This window comes from Parus major, chromosome 1 (assembly GCF_001522545.3).
Source record: "Parus major isolate Abel chromosome 1, Parus_major1.1, whole genome shotgun sequence".
In the NCBI taxonomy this organism is placed as follows: Eukaryota; Metazoa; Chordata; class Aves; order Passeriformes; family Paridae; genus Parus; species Parus major.
Genome location: NC_031768.1, coordinates 12,136,097 through 12,154,201, shown reverse-complemented (window position 1 = coordinate 12,154,201; position 18,105 = coordinate 12,136,097). Strand labels below are relative to the sequence as shown.

The 18,105-nt window shown below is 37.2% G+C and overlaps 1 long non-coding RNA gene across 1 annotated transcript; it reads right to left on the bottom strand.

The window, feature by feature from the left end:
• Nucleotides 1-444: 444 nt before the first annotated feature.
• Nucleotides 445-10,634, bottom strand: LOC107205568. The gene is made up of 3 exons (XR_001522038.1): nucleotides 10,273-10,634; nucleotides 8,811-8,881; nucleotides 445-6,396 (listed from the first exon to the last, which is right to left on the bottom strand). It is a non-coding gene; the product is annotated as an uncharacterized LOC107205568 (long non-coding RNA).
• Between the last annotated feature and the right edge of the window lie 7,471 nt (nucleotides 10,635-18,105).

Here is an 18,105-nt window from a genome sequence, read left to right as displayed (position 1 = left end):
AAAATACCAACTGTAAATTGCATGCAGGGTGGTGTGGTTTCAGAATATCATACCAGCTTTCCTTAAATGAAACTGCTCCAGGTTTATATCTCCTACACTATAAATATCAGTGTTATCTCATTATGGAAGCGTGCATAAATAGATAATGTCTAATGGCAATCCAAAACACACCTCCTTTGTTTGAATCTTTTGGGTATGCCAAATGGAATTTAGCAGATTTCCCTTACCACCAGAACCAATAACTGGTTGAGTTACTGCTTATATGCAATATATGATTTACAATAGCTGTACAATATTCAATCTCTTTTTCAGTCAAGAAAGGAGCTTCAGAGGACCTTATGGCTCATTTAATTTGCTGGAAATTCCAGAGAAATAAAAAAAAATCCACAAGTATTTTAGACCCTTCTGATTTTTTATTTTAAATAAAAGAATTGTGTATTTGAATTCACAGTAATATTATTTAAGACATTGTAATTCAATAATGCTAATTTTCTGTAAGTGTTTTTAAGGAAAAAGGGAAAATCACGTTCAGACACAGGGTTTAATGACTTAATATCCAAAATTGGTATCCACTCAAAGGTCTTCATAGAATATAAATAGAATTATAGAATAATAATAGAATATAGAATGCTCCAATGCTATTAGAATAGAACAGGTCTGTAGCAGGCCATTTCTCATCAACAAGTCAGAAAACTTTCTTTGATAAAATTTTGAAGCTTCATATTGTTGTCTTGTTTGTAGTGTTGTCTTGTGTACTGTAGACACCTCAAATTTTAGCATGCAAGGGCTGTCACATCAGCCATGCAAACACAGAGTTACTTAGCACAACCAAGAAGACTTTTAGACTTTGTAATAGAAGCAATAATTCTACTACTTATCATTTCTGAACTTTAACCACATGTCCTTGAGTCCTGATAAAATCCTGTCATTGCATGCTCCGCTTGACAGATAGTGTTAACCCAGGTCCTTCCTCCTCATGTCAAAAATACAGGAGAGGAAACTCAAAGCAATGAAAATACAGCTCTATCAGGAGGAAAGCAGGACACCACTGTTAATTCCTTTTCAGTCCCAAACCATTGACTTCCACCCTTTGCAAAGATCAGCATGTATCTAGCAATTACATAAGAAGCTCTTGCAAAGTAGAGGAAGGGAAACAAGCTCAGTTTTAGCATCAAGGATGTAGTCTGATGGATATAACTATTTATTACCTAATAAATAGTTCTCCAGGTCTGTTGCTTCCCTTACTCTCTCCAGTTTTCTTATTTCTGCATATGGATGATAGAGATTTGTCTCACAGTATTCTCCTATTCTCATTACTCATTTTGGGGCCAAGGTATTAACACTTGTTCTATTTTTATTTTATACTCATCTTCACTTTTGTAGAAGGGATATTCTAGATTTGGTAAAAAAGTTCATAATTATTTAAATAATGTAACAGTGTAAATTAGTGAGTCCCTACCCTGAATTTTATTTTTTCATTTTGGATTAAAGTCTTTTTATGTGAGAACATGTTTCAAATAAACAAATGCAACTACATAAGACTGAACATGGATGGATGGATGGATGGATGGATAGATAGACAGATATCTGCTTTCATTAGAAATGTTCTGAAGAATTGTGTACTGTGTTTATGGGGCAAGGTATTGCAAGCAGGAGGGGTACAGGGGTGACTTTCCTTAGAAGTCATGTAGGGCCAGTTTCAAACAGTTTCAAGATGGACCCATCACTGGCCACAGCTGAGTAAAACAGTGATAGTGGTAGTTCCTCTGCAACTTCCTATTTAAAAAAGAGTGAAAAGAACCAAAACTGGGAGAGAGGAATAAGAATATGAGCGAAACAGCCCTACAGACACAAAGACTGGTGAAGAAGGAGAGCGTGGGGGAGCTGCAGGCACTGGAGTAAAGATTTTCCTGAAGTTTCCATGGAGAAAACTATGCTGGGTGCTGGCTGTCCCCTGCAGATGATGGAGCAGATATCCACTGGCAGGCTGATGATGTGCCCTGAAGGAATCTGGAGCCCATGGACAGCCATGGAGCAGGTTCCTGACAGGACCTGAAGCCTATGGAGGGGAACTGGACAATACTTTCTGTCAGGACCTGTTACCTCTGTACCTAAAGGACAGAACACTGTGGAAAAGACCTGTGGTGTAGCAATTCTTGAAGAAATGCCTGTTTAAATGCCCTACATTGGAGGAGTTTCTGAAGAAACATATCCTGTGGGTGGGACCTCTTGTTGGAGCAGGGGAGCAGCATGAAGAGAAAGGAATGGCAAAGTGTTGTTATTGGAGTGCAATCCCCATTTTCTGTCCCCCTTCTGCCTGGGAAGGAGGACATAAAAGAGGTAGGAGTAAATTCACTCTAGGGGGAAGAGCATGGTAGGGGGAAGGTTGCGGGTTTTCTTTTGTTTTGTTCTTATTTCTCACTATTCTATTCAATTATACATTAGCAATAAACTGAATTATTTTCCCCAAGTCTGTTTTGCTTATGTACATAATCTTCCTGTATTTGTCCTTTCCTGTGAGCTTTTTGTTGTTTTTTCTGCTCCTTGAGGATGGTGGAGGACTGCTGGAGAGACTACTAGGTATCTGGTGGCTGGGCAAGGTAACCCACCACAAGTTGTAAGATATCCCAAAGGAAGACTTTTTATAAAATGAAGAATTGGAGATTGTCTGCATAACTAGATATTACTGAAATTTATTAAACACTCAAAATTACTGCACCATTTTTAGGCCTCTATTTTAATCAGATAAAAGCGACTTTAGAGATGTTATGATGGAAAGTGTGCAACTTTAGTCAAATTTTTTTATGATGAATGGAATTGTCAAAATGGACTGTGCAAACTGCTTGTGGTTACAATGCTAATTTCATTGCCATTTGTTGAGCCCATCTCTTAAAGTATAAGACTACATGACCTGTGTATTCTGTGATAAACAGTGAGAGTGGTTGAACTCCTAACCTGAAGAGCAACACCACTTTCAAACCAGTTTATGTTCTGTGTTAACAGTGTTAACAGGTATGTGCCCATGAGGCACGTACCAATTCACGGTGCTTATAGTCCCTTCTTGATGACTCTTCAGTATCACATTCTGATACTTAGCTCCTCCATTCTATTAGGGAATTTGGAAATAAGATTCTTTCTCCCCTGCTTCATTGACAAATTATCTCAAAACCCAAGATGACAACATTCATGTCATCTATCACACAGCAGCTCAGTTTCCATTACACATATATATTATCAAATATATATATATATGTACATAAAATTAAGTAAAATTACACACAGGTTGTAGCATAAATGTATGCACCTGTAAGAAAGTCACCATATTGATCCTGACTAGGAGACCACTGTACACCAGGGAGTTAGTGGTCCACATGAAAGCCCAGTATACTGTACATGGATTGGAGATCCATGAGAAGCAAAACCACCTAGAGTTCCATAGAGATTTAAGATTATTTGTAATATTAATGTCTAGTAAGACATACTAGTATGTCCTCGTGGTGCAAGCTCTAATAAATTGGATTTTCTGAGTTTCTTTCTTAGGCAGTTCATAACAGACCAGCACCTCCTGAAGCAAAACAGAACTAAGTTTGGGATTAGTGTTCCAAGTCAGAATGCATCCTGGAATGTTGCTCAAAAGGCAATGCTGAACCAGTAGACTGTCCTTGATAACTCATGGTTGCAGTAATTACACATGCAAAATACAATTCTCAGAACACAGAAATGTGTTTTTTTTCTTGAGTGACTGCATATGTATGTACCTTTTAATTGACATGGCAATCCACACAGAACCTGAGTGCATTTTCACTTTTTCATGATTTCTGTGTACCAGGAAACCATTTGGCCCTAAGAAAATACAGTAGCCAAGTTGCAGCAGCTTGAAGCATTTTCCCATTTAAATGTAATGGCACTAAAGTGGAAGTGCTGAGGGCCATTATGCACTGACAGTATAGTCAAGAAAAGTACCCATCTGCAGAAAGCATGCAGCAAGGTAGAAACAGAGCAATGAAATAACCATGAAAGCAGTTGGAGCCTCAGGACAAGAAAAACAAGTGATTTGCTGTAATGCTTAACAACAAAAGGAGAGATATGAACATTTATTTGGGCTTTCAGAGTTACAGCTGCAGTATGAGTGAGCAATATTGCCTTTGGCATAGATCCCTGTTCCCACTGTAGCGTTCTCTTCCTTTCTAGAAAGCCAGGTCCCCCCAAGAACAATCATAGCCTCATCATGAGAAATAACAACTGAATCACAAAAAAATGCTTCTGTAGAAATCCTCCTTGCCTCAGCTCATAGTGCAATAACAAAACTCCCTAAAAGGAGTTAAATCAGAAAAATCCCAAAAACCAAAAAGCAATGTGTGCAAAGACAAAACACCAAGTTTTATCTTTAAAGTAGTGGTGTGTAGAAACAGTTGTTGAAAGTTAAGATGCACTATTAATGTTCTAGCTCCTGCTTTACATAGCTCACTAGTAGCAGCTGTGTGGAGATCAGAACAGCAGCTAAATCTAAAGTGTTACTCTTCAATACTGCATCAGTTGGACAAAGAAACAGATCTTGGTTTTGTTTGTGCCATTTTGAGTGTATTCAACCTCTATCTGTCATTATATTTTTGATATGAAAATGTCATACATGGTCAAGCACAGAGCTGTAGAAGGCAGAAAACTGAATAAATAGTAGTTTAGAGTACAGCTAAAAAGGAAAAATACCAGTTTATATATCTTTAAGACTTTACTGAGAGCAATAATGCAGGTGCAAGGAATAGAAACTGCACGAATAAATATTTACTAAAACAAAGACTAAATTTTGCTCAGTCCTGCTTAGAGGAAAACCTGCTGTTTTTCCCTTATCTATAGCATAGTGAATTAATACAAATTTAGTAGATTAATCTGTTTTTCTACCAGTTTGAATTTTCTATTAATTTAATATCCACTACTTGAGTCACATAACAGACTTCTCTAGCATCAGTGAGCTTTGTCCCCCACTGGTCCCAAACATGTTGTCATGTGCACAAAGGGTGAAGTGCCATACGATGACTCAATAAAAAAAAAAAATAAAATAATACATCCTTCTTACCTCTCCCAGCTTTTCTTCAATAACTTTTTGAAATATGGACCTTTAATTCATCAAATGTTCAGCAAGTTGATTAAAAGATGCAACTAATTTTCCTGATTAGCTGGATTTGTTCTGAACAGTGTATTTTGCATGATTTAGAATCACAATGGCTCATTATTAATCCTTTGTATTTTTATCAGATCACAGTAGTTTTTGCTTCCACTTTTCTCATTTAATCTACCTGTTTTCTCTCCTCTTAAACACTGCTCTTTCTCTATGGCTTGCATCTCCTCTTTGAGATTCTTTTTCCAAGCTCTATCTCTGTCACCTATACCTGTGCAATAAGTATCAATGGTCTCTGGTGCCTATTCAGATCATTATTCTTAATATATATATATAAAATAAGAATACATACATGTATTATATATATCAACTTCTTTAATTCTCCCCTACTCTCCATCATGATTTTTCCTTTTTTTCCTATTCTTTCAGAAAAAAAAAAAAAAAAGAGAAATAAATAAAAGCATCAATAAGAAACAACTAAATCCCAAACATTGTTTAAAAATGCGCAAATTGAAGACTACCTGTTAACTGATATTCAGGTGTCTACCCATACAGGTGAATTGTAGGGAGACAAAAATAAAAGTCCTTCAGAAATGCATGTCTTTAGCAAGGCATTACTGCAACAGCAGGGGACCAAAGAAGAACTTGGCAGTAAGTAGCAAGCTCCGGTGCAAAATATTTCTATTGCTAAAGTTCAAAGTTACAAAATATGATAAACAAAAAAGTATATGCATTGACTAGGATTTTTCCTTGTTTTTGGAGTATTACTGTGTGCTTTGTTTTTTCAATGGCCAATGGCAGCAGCTGAGTAGTTGAGTTTGAAGTAAGGAATTAAAATGCAAAACATTAAAATAAATTTAAATATTAAGCCCTATCATGGGTCTCAGGTAAAGAATCTGAAAAAGCAATTGAACAGAGTTTGTTTTTGGAGAAAAAGATGAGTATCCATGAAGCCCCTTGTGCACCTTTCCAGCCCCTTGTACCGTGTGTGGATGCTCCTGTGATGTGAGGACGGTGGGAATGACTCAGACAGCCTTTGCCTTCAGCTTTGCTCCTGGATTCAAGTGATTTGAAGTTAATGGGGTTCAGGCACTGATGATGGTGTCTCTTTCTGATCTCTACCTTAGATCTGAGCTGCTCTCAGGAGCAAGTCTACCAGAGGAAATCCTGGGATACAAGCAGCTCTTTGTTCTCCCTTTTTCAGCTCACCCAGAATGCTACACGAGAGAAGCAGGGGCACCACTTCTGTGAGTCAGCAAGTGACCTGCTCGTGTTCAGTCCTGTGTGATGAGAAATTATGTTACACTCAGTTTGAGAAGGGAAGCTTCTGAAAATCAGCTCATCCTCCCTATTGATTCTACATTTCATTATAACATCTTTAAACTTAAATTTCGGAAAGAAATTGATTCTAAATGATTGAACAATTAGTTATTGTACAGCTCAGCAATACAAAAAGATGAGCTGCAACGCAGGACTGTGATCTTGTCTCACAGAACAATCTGAATGAGTTTAAAACTAGGCAGCACTTTTCCATTCTCGAGAATTTCTAGTTGCCAGTAACTATTGTAACTTTTTGTAAATCTGCAGAGTGAAAATATTTTTATACACTCAAACCGTAATTCAGCTTTATATTCAAATATATTATTACTTTACAGTCTCATGAAAGGATTATGTGTGTGCTTAATGTTAAGTACCTGTTTAAGAAGCAAGAAAAGAAGAGGAAGAAAATCCCAGAGTGAATTAAAAAAAAAAAAAAAAAAGCTGAATTTTTTAACAAAAATATATAATTAAATAATGAAACCTCCTGTCACAAGACGTTACACTTTAGATTTTTTTCTATATATAATATCAAAGAGAGTTTATACAAGCAAAGTAAGAAAATGCATGTAAGATTGTTTTTAATCTTTTAATCAAAATATTTAATAATAAAAAACTTCCTATTGAACCTCAGTGCTCTGCAGTCAAAATCTACATACATTGAGGAAGTTCTATGACATGCTTTGCCTATTATTGTATCCTGCCCTGAGCATCTTTTGGCCACAGCCAAAAACTGAAGGTACAAGAATTGTTATATCAGTGAGCTATTTGGCCTTAAGAGGGACACAAAACTACCCATCTGTTCTAGTACTGGTGCTTAGATTAGTCACCTGCACAGACATCTAGAGAAATTACAAACCCCTGTCATTGCCTACAGGAGAAATTCAATTTACAGTTTGCTCTTAGTCACTGCTTTTACTAATGTGGTTTTAGAAAGTAACATAGTACCTTTAGAAATTATTACATTTAACTGATCTTACCATTAATTTTCCTCATTGCTGTATTTTTCCTTATATAGTTTATTTGGATATTAAATGTGTTCAAGGAATGATGCATTCTTCATAGGCAGAGGAAGATATACTGCATTTGTGCTCTTGTATATTTGTTCTCCCTGAAATACATGACTGCACAGTTCTGTGGATGATTAGGTATTTGTAAATGTAAAAATACTTTTTTAATAAGGTTTATTATGCCTTCTATATTTTTCCTTAAGCTCCTTTTTCACCTTTCTGCACTGTGTAAACAGAATCAGAGGTTGAAGTTGGAAGGGACATCTGGAGGTCACCTGATCCAACTCCTTCTTGGGCTGATTGTCCAGGACTGCATCTGGATACATTTTTAACATGTCCAAGAAGGGCAACCTCACAAATTCTCTCTGTAACTTGTGCCAGGGCTCAGTCACCCTCCCACTGAAAGACTGGTTCCTGATGTTCAGAGGGGTCCTCCTCTGTTTAAGTTTGGGCACCTTTGGAGCCTGGCCCCATCCTCTTTTCACCCTCCCTGCAGGTGTTTATGCACATTAAGATTCTCCTGAGCCTTCTCTTCTCCAGGCTGAGCAGTGTCAGCTTTCCCAGCTCGTTGTCATAAGGGAGGTGCTCCAATCTATGAATGTGCTTAGGGACCCCGTGCAGGACTCTCTCCAGAAAATGAGCACTGCCAAAGGCACTAAGAAGCTCTAAGGTGGGAGTTAAGTTCCTGGCTTTCTTAAGCTCTCTTGAAAAGCCCTATAGACAGCTATTTTTAGGCACCTAAATGCCTTTGAGTGTCTGACTGTAATGTTCTTAGAATTATTTTAATTCAAATTATACAGAGATGAGTTCAAAAGGTTTTTATTCATTTGGCCTTTCTACATTGATAAGTAAACTTTGATTTTTCCCCCCTTTCTACAAAGTATATAGCAAATAATATGGAAAGTATAGAGTATTTAAGATAGCAACTTTCTTAACATGTGAACAGATCTGAATACATAAGGAAAGCATCTTTATGATTTAGACATAATGTCTGTAATAATTTCACACAACTTCATCTATTTTCATAGTAATATTAGTAGGAAAAAAAAATCAATTCTAATTCCTAACTTCTAAATCTAGGGGGTATAATCCTCTACTGAAAAACAAAAGAAAGTAAATCAAGTCTTTGAGGGCCTGGCTGGGAAATTAACCACTGCAATTTCATCATAATTTTATTGAATTAATTTTTCTCTCTTGGTTTTCACAAAAGTAATGGGTAATGTTTTTTCTCATATAAGATGATGACTATATAATTTCTGTTTCTATGCAGTTTTGGCATAATGTGGTCTCTGGATGTCATTTGTATTTATAAAATACATCTTCCTAATTGGTTTTATCTTGGTATAATCAACTAACAAAATACTTACTGGTAAAGTTATTGGAGAACTTCCATACTCATTTTCAAGCAATGCATAAATATCTGGAGACCTGAAAGATGCTTTGGAATAAATTTTAAAAACATTAAATTTTATGTCAATAAACAGAGAATCCAATTGATAAACAAAGAATTAAAAGGTGAATATAGAAAATGAAAGGTATGAGAATGATTTTCTTAAAAATTCATTTCTTGACTTGAAATATTTATGCATTGTTTTTGATATTTACATCTTCATTTGAAAGACGCACTCTACTCACTTCATTCTACCTCTACTGGTTCTATATAACAATAACTTTATGCTCTAATCTGTCTTTTTCTTCATTTTTTAAACAGGAAACCCTAGAGTGACTAGCTGCTGGCAGTCATACTTTTACCTGTCATCCTTTTTCTTCATTGGCATGAAGCTTATTGGCAGAAGAAAAGAGAAGACAGTCATCCCAGTCAAGCATGCTTTCTGCTAACCAATTTTTCTTGAAACACCACGAGTTTTCCAGATTTCTTTTTCTGTTGTTGTTTTTTAATCACAACACCTTACTAGAAGAATGTGAGCTGAAAATAGCACCACTGTAAATAGCAGTGTTTGCTGAATTCTAATATCATAATTTTCAAGTCTTTCCATGCCCACAAATCTAAACCGTTACTTTGTCATGTTCATCATACTAGGACAATTTGGTCCTTGCAGGTTTCCTAATGCATTTTAGGAATTATTTCTTCAGCTGTGCTAAAACACATACCATTTCCTGGAGGAGTTCTCTCTGCATCTCCTAAGTTCTGCACTGATTTTTCAAGTTACTTTGCCTTTCTATTATTTGAGAATACTTACAACAATTTGGTACTGACGGTTACTAATTTCCTGGCATCTTGAGCCTTAAAGCAAGAATTTGGATTCATTTAACTTTGTTTTGAATGGTTTAGGTTCTTTTTATTGTGAGCTATTTTAGGGCTTATGAGGTAACTATTTTAAGGGTTGACTGAATGCTTAAATTTTTTCCTGGACTGTAAAAAGATGCAAAGCCTTTTTTAAAATGTTTTCTTTGTAGTATTTAAGAGGAAATATTTGTCAAGTGATTTGGCTTTAAGTGTTTCATGTAGATGGATAAGCTTGAGAAATCCATTGGAAACTATCCCCAGAGTGCATTTACTATTTGTACATCAAATTGAAAGGTCTGCTTTTAAAACAGCCATTGCAAATCATGGATACAAAGAAAGTATTGCTTTTCTGCTTTGTTTCCTGGCTTCAGCAAATTCCTGGGAACATTTAGCAAAACAGAGATGGTAAATTATACAGGTGTATTTGGTTAATTCTCATTGAGAAATGTTTGCAGTTTAAGTTGATTCATGTCATTTGGGTATTGGCACAGCTATGCTGCTTACACTGGAAGTTTTTTACCTATAGTTTTTATTGACTATAATTTATATATGATAAAGTGACTCAATGTTTGATACATTACCTTTCTTCAAAAATATTGCTGTGGCTTGTATTGTTCTGGTATGTAGCTTGTGTTCTCTTCAAATGAGCCTGATGTCTCAAACTGCTTCAGAATGCTCAGAAAAATGGATTTCCAAGCAAATGTTAAGACTGAAAGTTGATATATTTTCTTGAGCTTGAAGAAAGTTCTCTGAAATCACATAGTGTAGTGTTGTGGTCTGGATGGCAGGGTGATGTTACCTTCCAAAAGACGTCTCCAGCTGGACAGCGCTCAGGTCGGCAGCAGACACTCCATTCACAGACTCACTCGGCCTCGGATCACCCACAGCAGCTGCAGAGATGAGAGGGGCGATGGGTACACCAGTCCTGAGGGGGGTCACTGACCACCACCCCACAGGAACCAGGGAGAAAATGCCAGGAGCATTGGAGGGTTCAGGTTTAAATATAGGGCAGGCAGGGGGCGGAGAAGAGCCTCAGGGACCAATGGGCTGAGGGCACAGGGGTGGTACAGAGGCAGGGCTCCCAATGGGGAGCCAATGGGATGTTGGGGCGGAGTTACAGGGAGACAAGGGCAAATCAGACCTCAAGGAGGGGAGAACATTCCAGAGGGTAGGCATAAAAGGTAAAAAGGGGTGGCATGGCCAACAGGGTACAGAGAACTGGGGTACATTAGCATAACAGTGCAAAGGATCATGGGGAAAGGCCTTTTTGATACTTTTTATCTCAGAATCTTCCCTCCATGATGTTACTACAGTGGGTTCTTGAGCCTCCACAGCACTGCATATCTGGAAAATGACTTTCAAAGGTGATGAAACATAAGGTACAGTTAAAAAAAACAGATTCCACTTCCAGCCTCCACATCCTCTGTCATCCTCCCTGTGCTCAAAGACATGTTGGGATGCTTAAGACTGGAAGAGTTCAGGGGTTTTAAAAGGTTGTGGGGTGGTTTTTCTTCTTTCCCTGTCAATATTTTTCAGCTTTTCTTTAGGATAAGGGGGATCATTTGGCTAGGACAACCCACACTGGGAGCCACCAGAGAGGTTCATGTGCAGTTGGTACACTGTAAGTTCACCCCTGTGAGCTCAGCCTTATAAGCCTCCCTTATATGGAGGAGTTCACTTGGAGACTCAGCAAAGAGTTTGAGCACCTTCAACAATTGTCACTTAAAACCACAGGATGGCAGATGGAGGAAGATATGGCAAGGTAGCTTTTCTTTTTACCCCATGGTAAAAATGTTCTCTTACTGAGAAGAGAACAGCTTTTACTCTCAGTGCTTAGCTAGCAGATTTACCAACACAGGCAGATCAGTGTGCTTTGCTTAGTGAACCTGAGTGGACTATGCCCTTTTGAAATTTTTTTCTTCTGTGAGTATAGCAAGAGTAACATCTCTGGAGAGGTTCTTCAGGTCCTGGCAACCATGCAAGCCAAAGGATGCATAGTCAGAATGTTGATTCCCATGGCAGTGGAACTATGGCTCTCAGATATTCCTGTTAGGAACAGGAAAGTCAGTTGGATTTCAGGCCAGGATTCCTGAATTTTAGATTTAGTTCTAATTGTGTGAGGATTGCCATTCTTGCTCATCTTACTCTGGAAGGCTCCTCCATTCTTGGAAAGTGGAGTGGTGGAGTAGATAGTATTGACCACATTGTGACTGTAGATAGTATATATATTTTTTTGTTGTTGTTTTTTAGAAATCTATTTTGCTCGCCAAAAATCCAACAATGTGTTCATGTTGTATATTACTCAAAACAAGCTTTGTCTTGGGTATCAGGCAGGTTAGGTCATGTAGTTTTTTCAAATAATGCCCAAATTTAAGTTTATTTTTATTTCCAATAATGCCAGCAAACCTCAGCACAGGCTAAGCTATCTGTTGAACTGCAGTTTATCCAAAGTCTACAGTGACACGGGAGAAACACCTGTCCATTGAAACAAAAGCAACTGGATATAAATACCATCCTAAAGAAAACATCAAGCTAATGAAACTTTCTCTGCGAATTCTGAGTTTAAATTATTTGCAGTTCTATCTCAATTGTTCATCAGTACAATAAGCTTGGAGGTTAGTGCCCCAGATCTGCATTCGTGATTATGGCAGCATTCTAGAAAGCTGTGGTCAGTCTTCATGTAAGATGCACCTGTCGATGCTCAGGAATGCAAAAATGTTAAGCAGTTTTTACAGGAACATCAAAACAGTGTACTATGGAGTAGTATATCATAGAATCTGAGAATCACAGATTATGATTGGAAGGGATCTGCAAAGATCATTGAATCCAGCTCCTGGCCCCTGTGCAGGACACCCCAAGAAACACACCGGAGAGCATCGTCAAATGTTTCTTGAACTCATACAGTCTTGGTGCTGTGACCACTTCCCTGGAAATCCTGTGGCAAGTTCCAGTGCCCAGCCACCTTTTGGGAGAAAAACCTTTTCCAGAAATCTAAACTCAACCTCCCCTGACTCAGCTTGATGCCATTTCTTTGACTCCTGTCTCTGGTCACAAGAATGAAGAGATCTGTACTGAGCCCTCCTCTTCCCCTCACAGGAAGCTGTAACTGCAGTGAGGTCACCCTTCAGTCTCCTCCAGGCTGAACAGACCCAGTGACCTCAGCCCCTCCTCCAGACCCTTCACCATTCTTTTGGCCTCCTCTCACTCTCTCTAACAGCTTAATGTCTTTTTTGTACTGTGGCCCCCAGAAGTGCCCCCAGCACTGGAGGTGAGGCCTCCCCAGCCCAGAGCAGAGTGGGACAATCCCCTCCTTGCCCGGCTGGCCATGCTGGGCCTGATGTCCCCAGGACACGCTTGGCCCTCCTGGCTGCCTGGCTCAGGTTCAGCTTCCCATTGACACATATATGCATAGTTCAGAAAATGTGTTTTAATATAATAATATGTTATGTCAAGATAGTGGTGAAAGTTTCCTCTTACATAAGATACAAGCTGCATTATAAAATACTTGGGGGATGTGTTTACTGTAAAAATGCAAAATTATATAGGTTCTTAATTATTATTAATTATTGTTGCAATAATAGTGTCTTTTCAGAGGGATGGAGACCTTTTTCCCTCCATTGTCATGATAAGCATATTTATACTGTGTTTTCATCAGCTGGGTTCAAAATAATTTGACAGTCCTGTTTCACCAGCAGAAAAAATACAATAATCACTGTGAATAATAAATCAATGCTTCATGTCCCGTAAATAATGAAATTAGTTGAAAGTATTTACAGAGCTCAACACCGTGGCTCTCTTATTTTTAGAGGTAATTCAGACCTCTTGCTCCATAGGCTGCTGTTTAGACCCCTAGACTGAGGCAAAACATGTTGTATTCAAAAGCCAACATCAGATAAGGCTCCAATGACAGATAACACCTGGAAAATCTCCTTGCAATAGCTTTTAAGATGTGACAGAGTATGGAGGGGTGGGGCTTTGCACAGAGGGCAGAGCAGCCAGCAAAGGCACAACAAGAGTTAAATCACTGCATCTGTTTACTTCCATGGATGAGAACCAGCACCTCCATATTCTATTTCAGAAAACTCAACACCATTCCTACCTAAAATAGAAAGTTACCTGAATTTTAAATTTCTGTCCTGTTCTAGGGAGGAGGAAAAAACCCAACAGCACAGCATCCAAAAATTTAAACAACAAGCAGATCAAAATTAAAATGGATAGAAGTGCCAAGCTATTACATGTTCAGCCACCCAGATATATACAGAAGCCTTTTCACTTTTTAAGAAAATGCTAATTTTACATTAAGTTCTAATTAAAAGTTAAATTATTTTATTAAAAACCACATAAAAATATCTTTTTTTGAAAATATGTTGATTTAAAATCTTAACAAATATCCTCTGTTATTTTATTTAGTATATGTATGTATATTTACTAGGAAAAAAAGATATATAGAAGAAATACAAAAATTATGCCTGCTAGGATAAAGGTATTACAGTACCTAGGATTATCTAGATATTTGGATTTCTTTCACAGATGCCAAACAAAATGGCAGAAGAAGCCTGCATCTGTGATTTAATACCTGCAAACAAAAACTTCTAGGAGCAATCAAAGTGTTGGTCTGAAGGAAAATATTTGCTAACATCTTTAGGACTTACCTAATTTTAGACAGACACTTGTGTAACACTGACACTAAAGCTTTAGGATAACCTGCATTAAAAGAACACCACTCCATAGGCAGATGGATTTCAAACAAAATAGCTAAATCTGTTTATTAGCTGAGGCTGCTGAAGTGGGAGCCTGCTCATGGCAGATCCCCATGCAGTCATTATGTGTGGATAACACATTTCAGCTGGATCCCTCATGGCAGTGCCTCTCTGTCGACTGCAGGTGAAGGTAATGCCTTACCCACCTGCCACAGTAAGGAAAGCAACACTGGGTAAGAAATCTGGTGGATCTGGAATTCTAGCTAAATATACTTCTTTGTATGATGTAGCAACAAATCAGGGTTGTTTTTCTTCCAAGTATTGTGCTTAGATTAACCCCCCCCCCAAAAAAAAAACCACCCAAACAAACAAAAACTAAAGCAGAAACCCAAGAAAATACTTTGATGTGCTAGAAGCAATAAGTGGTGGTTTTATTGTTCAGCATTACTGGACTACTTATGATGAATAAAGAACGCATTAAAAGTTTCCAAGTCGGGTGTCTCGTATATGCCATGATCAGAGGAATTACTTTCTAAGTCTGAAAAGACAGCTTTTCATAGTCAAAATCCTTTTCAATTAGTAGTGAAACTGTAGAAGGGTGCAAAAACTCATTTAGGCTGTTCAATGTGTAATATATTTTCATGTTCATCTTGTATTTAATATTTTGAAATTTGCCCAAACATTTTTCATTACATTTTTCTGTCTCATGTCATAAGCAATTTTTGATTTTATTTTTACTTCTTAATTCCACTTCTCATAGAAAATTTAAAAATATTAAAATAACTGAAAGGAGAAGAAAAACCATCTCTATTGCCCTTTACTATAGTATTTTGGGTAGCAGTGCTCATGTGCCACAGTTAACAATGCTGAGTACAGCAGCTAATTGTGTGAAATGTTCCATTTCTTGGAATAGGGACATTACATTTATTGTCATCTGCTCTATTGGTTCTTGAAGTGAAGCTATTCTCTTTTAAAAGGAACTGTAGCTATATAATAATTTTGTTCATCTTGTATGAGAGTACTTTAGATTTATAAATTGTTTTGAATTCCTCAAAAGCTTTACATGTGAACTTTTACTCATAAAAGTAAAAATTATTCTGTTTCATAGAAGTAACTAATTTCAAGCAAATATATATATATATAAATATATAAGCTGACTTCTTTGTAATACAGGATTCAGCATCTCAAGATCAACACAAGAGAAATTCTTTCTTATGAAAAATCATAATTTATTATTTTTATGGTATTAGAGGGTGAGTGTTTGGAAGATGGAAAATGAAGGATTGGTTTGGAGGGAGTGGTATTTTGGTTTTGGGTTTGGGATTTTTTTCCCCATCAGACACAAAAAATACATGAAATTGTGGAATTTGAGATGTATAAAGAAAAATGCAATTTAACACTTAAATGAATAGTTCACATTGGGAAATTAAATTGTAATTTAGTTGATTAAATAACCCTGCTCAAACATATGGGTGTAGAGGAAGGAAAGAGGGAGAATAAGGAAGCTTGAATTTCAGATGTCTTTTCTAAGGAATATTTTTCATGTAATAATAGAATTGTTCAAATGTTTATGATTGCTGACAATTAAGTTTTAATTACAAATAACAGCTTGAATTAGATATCCCATCAATACATCAAGAATCCAAGCTGCACAGCCTGTTTTATGACCTGATTTGGCAGATTCTGCCAAGGACAGCATTTCCCACCACAAGTCAATGGGACTGATAATGGTGGGTTGTAAATACTTATTTTCTTGTCCTAAATACTTGCTTTAAAGTCAGAAATTTTGTGGCTGCAAAAGCCAAATAGCCCCTCAATATATCGTCCTGCTATAGTTTCATTAAAATTTGCTTAACTTAAATATGGCATCCAGCCAGCTGGCATCTAATTCCTGGGGTCCTCTGTTAGACATGCTTGAAGTAGTGGGAGTGTAGAGGCTGCCTCTGATGCAAATAGTCTGCAAGTTGCAGAAAAACACTTCTGTCTGGAGAAATACAACTGCTTGCTGTCACAATAAGCCGAGAGGAATTGGCTGGGGATGAGTTATTTCAGCGTGGCTGATTGCCACAGTGTCTGTGCTAACCAAGTATTGCTGGTAATCTGCACATAATTCATATGGCTGCAAGTTTATATTAAGTGGTTTTTTAATGTACAGATTGATACCTTCTGTGAAGTTCAGCATTCCTCAGTGAAGAATACCAAGTCTTTCATTCTAGTGACAAGGAAAAGCTAGCAATAGAAGGGAGAATAAAAAGTAGTATCTATGGAACTGAAAACCTCTCATTCCCATTAAAGGAGGATTGGATGGCTCTGGAGTGAAAGCACCTGGGTAGGACCCCTGGCAGCTGAAGGGAAGACTGACCATAAGAAAGAATATATTTCTTGGAGGAGAAGAAGGACTATCACTGTGTGAATCCTCAGTCCTTGACTACCACCTCCTGAAAAACGCAACTTAATAGAAGTGAAAGACTAACTAGTTTACAGTCTTCAGGGTTATCTAAAGATATTTTTCTTATCTGTGAACTTCTACATTTAGTTGCAACTGGATTGACTGTTCTGGATATATAAATAAAGGCTTGCATTCATCCTTATCCATGTTAAGTACAATTTTAAGACAATGCATAACGAAAAACTCTTAAATGTATTACTAAAGCCTCATAACCATGTAAAAAGTACCTATCTCAGCAGTGATAATCTCCAGGACAATTAGAATAGTTAAGTAGTTATTTGTACTACTAGGGATAGTGTGGTGCTGAAAGATACCATTTTCTCTTCATGCAGATACTATAAAATCTGATGAAGTGGTCATTTTATTAAAACATGTCTAAAACAGTGCTTAGGAGGCAGGGACTCAGCTGGGCTGTGAGGTTAGAAATTCACTAGGGGTGTGCCACAGAAATGAACTGCTCACTACCTTATCTGGGATCAACAATATATTTTAAGCAAAAGTGGGTTTTAAAAATCTTAATTACTATTATTACTAGAAAACAAGTGGGAGGCACAAATGAAAAGAATTTTGATTTCTATTTGAAATGTGCTTTAAATTCCTCTCAGTGTTTATCCTACTGAGGAGGCCTCCATTATTTGATGATTAAATATCTCATTAGTACTCCCCCATCTTGAATTAAGTTCTTTGCATCTGGTTACAGATGTAGTCTGTGAGACAAAGAAAGGTGTCTCCTCCTCCCCTCTCCAAAACAGAGCTGACTTGGGAAAAATTGTTTTACTTGCTTTTACTTTGAACAGAACAGAAAACTGTGGACAAGGGATTTTCAGAAATGCAAATATTCTTTAAAATATACAGGTTGGAAAGATTGTAGCAAGAGTATCCCTGTGCCATTAAAGACAAAATTTTATTATCTGGTGAATAGGAGGATATCCCCCTGTTCCATTGCATACAGAATGAACACCAAAAATGAGCTACATATCTGGATGGACTGAGTGGATCAGAATGTTGACTCCCTGCATCAATTTCTTAGGATAGCAAGAGCTCAAGGCATATTGTCAGACAGAAGACAGAACATTAAAAATACTATTACTCTTATGTCTTAACTGTTGTAATGATAAAAAAAAAGCAAAAAGAAAAAGCTAACACCACTGTTGTGCTATATCTGTGGGGCAGTAACCATGACAACTCAGCTAGCTTTTAATTTCTAAAGTAAATATAAGCATTTGTAGAACTATTCATAAAATGTGTTCATACAATGTTGATAA